This window comes from Pseudophryne corroboree, chromosome 2, assembly GCF_028390025.1.
Source record: "Pseudophryne corroboree isolate aPseCor3 chromosome 2, aPseCor3.hap2, whole genome shotgun sequence".
NCBI classification, from domain to species: domain Eukaryota; kingdom Metazoa; phylum Chordata; class Amphibia; order Anura; family Myobatrachidae; genus Pseudophryne; species Pseudophryne corroboree.
The window spans coordinates 746,499,182-746,505,181 of NC_086445.1; the positions used below are offsets into that span (position 1 = coordinate 746,499,182).

A 6,000-nucleotide genomic window follows, 5' to 3' on the forward strand; every position below is an offset into this window, starting at 1 on the left:
ATCAATAAAACATTTCATTGTTCCCTTTTAAAACGGGCGATTAGTAATCCTTCTTCCAGTGGAAGACCTTCCCCTCTTCTGATACGTGGCCAGAGGGAGTTTGTTGTTGAAAGGATTCTTGACTCCAAGGTGGTTCGGGTCGGCTGTCATTTTTGGTGCACTGGAAGGGGTATGGCCCGGAGGAGCGGTCGTGGGTGCGCAGTTGTGATCTTCATGCCCCCAGACTGATACGCTCTTTCTTCTCGCAGTTCCCCGATAAACCCGGTGGTAGGGGTTCTTTGACCCCTCGTCAGAGGGGGGGTACTGTTAGGGTCTCCTGCCCTGTGCTGCCACGTCGTCATGGCAACCGGGAGACAAGTGCTAGCGGAGTAACCTGAGCGCAGCTGATACTCCGGTTCGGGTCTTTTGCTGTGCAGTGGTTATAGGCTCTGTGCACGGCAGGGGATCCGGTGCTGGTTTTTGTGCTCACAGTCTGTGAGGTCTGAGTGGGGCGTGGACAGCACCTGCTTTATAAGGCCTCTTCTCAGGGTAAGCAGATGCTGCTGAATCTTTGTTGGTTAGTCAGTTCCTGAAAGTTAACCAGTACTGTGTAGCTTTGTATTTGTTTGTTGCTTACTGCAAATAGGCCTGGGGATTTGGTATTACACTCTGCCAATCCAGACCTAGCAGTAAGACTGGAGTCAGTCGTTTAACTTGCTGGGGTTCTGTTACTACTCTGTGAACTTAGCAAGTTTGCGGCTGTATTCTAAGACTTGCCTGTCTAATCCTGTCTCACTGTGCTAGGTGTCAGGGGTCAGTTTAGTGGCAGTAAGCTGAACCTGTGCACTGCAAGTGAGAATTAGGATTGTGGAGGCTCTCCTTGTGTCTATCATTCCATCTCTGACCAAGGAGTTTACTGCCACACCCGTTGGTAACCCTTTAGGGTTTTGCTGTTGCCCTTAGCAACAGCATTTCGGGTTCTCTACGTATTAAAACACAACATCTTGCTTTTCCCATCTGAGCAGTTCTAATACAAGGGAGATACCCAGTTTCTTAGCCTCTGGGCTTCTCTGTTCACCTTGTGTGTATTTTGTTACCCTATCACCTTCTGTGTACGTTATGTCATATTTCCCAGTCTGTCTGTGAGTCCATTTGTTTTGCATAACAGTTCAAACACCAGTACATTCCTGCAGGCACTGGAGTGCATAACAGTTCTGACACCAGTACTTTCCTGCAGGCACTGGTGTGCATAACACTACCATACTACCCTGAATACGCCCGATCCTGTCCGATCTCGGAAGCTAAGCAGGCATGGCCTGGTCAGTACTAGGACGGGAAACCTCCTGAGAATACCAGGTGTAGTGGGCCTCTGTCCAAAATCCCCCCGCCCCCCTTCTCACTAAGGGAAGCCTCATTGCATTCCTTGCTCCATCCTTCTTACATACCTCTTGAGCTCTATTCTGACAAAGCCTACATTGTTCTAACCTAGATATCCCTTAATTCAGGCATGTACAGTGATTTTTCTGGATACCCTGGATTCTAAGAAACCATTTGGTATCCTTCACCATCCCTCTGATATTTTCACCTTCTTAACTATCTTATACCTCATTTGTTATAAAGGTTAAATAAGATTTACACTAACAGATAACACCACACATGAGTCCCAATTCTTTGTCCAAAAGTTTTTTTATTCAAGGTTTAATTAAAGGTTATGTTTTAATATTATATACATTATTTCTATCATAACAAATGAGTGCTCCCAAAAAAGGTTTTTTTGTCTTTTTCTCTTGTTTTTTCCAAAATTATACCTGCCTCTGGAGAAGCTGGTAAGCCTGATTTGAAGAATCTGTGAGGTGGGAGTTCCTGAAATTCTAGTCTGTAACCCTGGGTGATAAGCTCTATGACCCAGGGATCATGGCATTATGTTGCCCAGATGTGACTGAAATCTCTTAAACGGGCTCCCACCTGCCCGTCTTCCAGGCAGTGCAGTCCACCGTCATGCTGAAGGCTTAGAGGAAGCAGAACCCGAGTGCTGTTCCTGTGAACCTGTAGTCGCTGGTTTCTTGGGTTTACTTCTATAACCTTTGAAGGTTGTAGAAGAACCTTTGGTCTTATTTTTAAATGTCGCTGTCCGAAAGGACTGCAGAGTAGGAGCCGAGTAGGTCTTCCTAGGAGGAGGAGCTGTGGAAGGAAGGTATGTAGACTTACCCGCCGCACCCTTAGATATCCACGTATCCAGTTAATCTCTGAACAGGGCTTTACCTGTAAATGGTAGGCTTTCCACACCCTTTCTGAAATCTGCATCCGCAGTCTACTGACATAGCCATAAGCCCCTGTGTGCAGACACTGTCATGGCTGTGGTGCGTGCATTTAGCAAGCCTATCTATTTTATGGCCTCAACCATAAAACTTGCAGAGTCATGTATATAGGCCCTCATTCCGAGTTGATCGGTCGCAAGGCGAATTTAGCAGAGTTACACACGCTAAGCCGCCGCCTACTGGGAGTGAATCTTAGCTTCTTAAAATTGCGACCGATGTATTCGCAATATTGCGATTACTAACTACTTAGCAGTTTCAGAGTAGCTCCAGACTTACTCTGCCTGTGCGATCAGTTCAGTGCTTGTCGTTCCTGGTTGACGTCACAAACACACCCAGCGTTCGCCCAGGCACTCCCACCGTTTCTCCGGCCACTCCTGCGTTTTTTCCGGAAACGGTAGCGTTTTCAGCCACACGCCCCTGAAACGCCGTGTTTCCGCCCAGTAACACCCATTTCCTGTCAATCACATTACGATCGCCGGAGCGAAGAAAAAGCCGTGAGTAAAAATACTTTCTTCATAGTAAAGTTACTTGGCGCAGTCGCAGTGCGAACATTGCGCTTGCGTACTAAGCGGATTTTCACTGCGATGCGATGAAAAATACCGAGCGAACAACTCGGAATGAGGGCCATAGTGCAAGAGTAAAAGAATCTCCCCCTTGGGCAAGGAATTTAACCCCTCCAGTAGGTTACCTGACCATTTTATAATGGCTCTTCTGATCCAAGCACAAGCTATAGTAGGTCTCTTGACTACTCCCGCAGCTGTGTATATAGATTTGAGAGTGGTCTTAATCTTGTGGTCAGCCGCATCTTTTAAGGAGGCTGCCCTGGGACAGGCAAGACTATCTTGCGCGACAATCTAGATACCGATGCATCAACAATCGGTGGGTTTTCCCATTTTTTCCTATCATCCTGAGGAAAAGGGAAGGATGTAAGTAACCTTTTAGGGATCTGAAACTTCTTGTCAGGATTAACCCAGGTTTCTTCAAAGAGGGAATTTAATTCCTGAGATGCAGGGAAAGTAACAGAGGATTTTTTTCACATTAAAATAAGATTCCTCATCCTCTCCTGTCACTGTGTCATCCTTGATGTGCAGGACCTCCATAATAGCCTCTATCAGGGCCTGTATTCCTTGCGACAGGACTGCATCCCCCCCACCCAAGTCCACCTCACCCTCCTCTGGGTCTGATACATCATCGTCATCGGTATCAGCCTGCATGATTTGGGCCAGAGTACACTTCTGTGGACAAATAGTAGGGTTCTGAGATACTGCAATGACCACTGAATCTGTGTTCATCAGGTCATAAACAGATTGCCTTAAGTATTGCGTCTCCTTCTCATTTTGGGAAAATGTATTCAAAATATTTGAAATTATCCCTTTTAATGAATCTAACCATACTGGTTCAGATCCACTAGCCTGAGAACGTGTACTATCCTGAGTACACGGCAGTGATCCCCCAGATTGAGAAAAACACTCTGCTGTGCATGATACACACTCCTTTGACATGGTAAACATGAAAGAATACACACACACACACACACACACACACACGGGAAAATAGGGTAAAACACAGTTAACCCACACAGAGCCTTATAGGGAGTATAATGGAGCCAGCCAACGCATGTTTTTCTGCCCAGAGGATGATTCTTGTTACCTCTGACACTGAAGCACTGCTCTTCGTTCCGCCCTTTCGGTTTATGTAAGCTACTGTCGTTACATTGTCCGACTGCACTTGAATGGCCCGATTTCGCAGAAGATGGGCTGCTTGGAGAAGACTGTTGTAGATGGCTCTTAGTTCCAGAATGTTTATTGGTAGGCCGGCTTCCAGACTTGACTACCTTCCTTGGAGTGACTGCGCCCCAGCCCAGGAGACTTACATCCGTGGTTAGAATGATCCAGTCCTGAATCCCGAACCTGCGGCCCTCCAGAAGGTGAGGCAATTGTAGCCACCAGAGGAGTGAAATCCTGGCCTTTGGTGACAGACGTATTCTCTGGTGCATGTGTAGATGAGATCCCGACCACTTGTCCAGGAGATCAAGTTGGAAGGGCCGAGCATGAAACCTCCCATACTGCAGAGCCTCGTAAAAGGCCACCATCTTCCCCAGAAGGTGAATGCACTGATGAACCGACACCCAGGCTGGCTTCAGGACACCCAGGCTCGCTTCAGGACATCCCGGACCATTGTTTGTATCACCACCACTTTCTCCTCCGGAAGAAACACCCTCTGCACTTTCATGTCGAGGATCATTCCCAGAAAGGACAACCTCCTGGTCGGCTCCAAATGTGATTTTGGAAGATTCAGGATCCAACCGTGTTCCATGAGTAGATGGGTCGTGAGAACAATGGACTGTAACAGCTTCTCCTTGGACGATGCCTTTTTCAGCAGATTGTCCAAATATTAAATTATGTTCACCCCCTGTCTGTGGAGGAGAGCCATCATCTCTGCCATCACCTTGGTGAATACCCTCGGTGCTGTGGAGAGGCCGAATAGTAGAGCCTGGAACTGAAAATGACTGTCTAACAGTGCGAATCAGAGAAAAGCTTGATGCGGCGGCCAAATCGGAATGTGGAGGTACGCATCCTTGATATCCAAGGATACCAGGAATTCCCCCTCTTCCAGACCTGATATCACTGCCCTCAGAGACTCCATTTTGAACTTGAACTCCCTCAGAATGCGGTTTAGCAATTTTAAGTTCAAACTGGACCTGACCGAACCATCCGGTTTCGATACCACAAAAGATTTGAATAGTAACCTTTGTTTTGCAAATGGGGTGGAACTGGTACAATGACCTGTGACTCCACCAACTTCTGGATGGCTTCCTGTAGGATAGCCCTTTCCACCAGCAAAGCTGGCAATCCTGATTTGAAGAATCGGTTAGGAGGGAGATCTTGAAACTCCAGCCTGTACCCCTGGGACACAATATCTTGCACCCAGGGATTCAGGCCGGACGACACCCAGACGTGACTGAAATGCCTGAGTCTCACCCCCACCGGCCCCACCTCCAGGCCACGCGGTCCACTGTCATGCTGAGGACTTTGGCGTACCTGAAGCAGGCTTCTGTTCCTGGGAACCCGCAGCAGCAGGTTTCTTGGATTTTGGCCGACCTCCTCTAAAGAAGGTGTTGGAAGGCTTGGCCTTTCTTGTTTTAGCAGCCCGAAAGGACTGTGATGCAGCTGAAGAAAAAAGTTTCTTCATAGCAGGTGCACCTGAGGGAAGAAAAGGTGACTTATCTGCTGTAGCTGTGGAAATCCACGCATCCAATGCTTCCCCAAAGAGAGCCTGACCTGTGTAGGGTAGGGTCTCCGCACCTCTCCTGGACTCCACGTCGGCAGACCACTGGCGCAGCCAAAGTCCTCTACGGGCTGAGACAGACATGGAAGATATCCCTGCAGCCATGGAACCCAGGTCTTTCATGGATTCCACCATAAATCCTGCAGAATCCCGAATGTTACATAAAAACAATTCAACGCCACTTTTATCCATTGTATCCAAATCCTCAAGTAACATGCCTGACCAATTTACTATAGCTTTGGAAATCCATGCACAGGCAATAGTAGGACGTAGTATTGCCCCTGAAGCCGTGTATATGGATTCGAGCGTAGTGTCAATCTTGCGATCAGCCGGTTCTTTTAACGTGGTAGATCCTGGAACAGGTAAAACCCCCTTTTTTGAGAGTCTGGATACAGATGCGTCAAGTATGGATGTG

General features: G+C 47.6%; 1 pseudogene; it reads left to right on the forward strand.

Annotated features, from left to right (window-relative positions):
• The first annotated feature begins 1,229 nt into the window (after window positions 1-1,229).
• Window positions 1,230-1,347, forward strand: LOC135051444 (5S ribosomal RNA; annotated as a pseudogene).
• The last annotated feature ends 4,653 nt before the right edge of the window (window positions 1,348-6,000 follow it).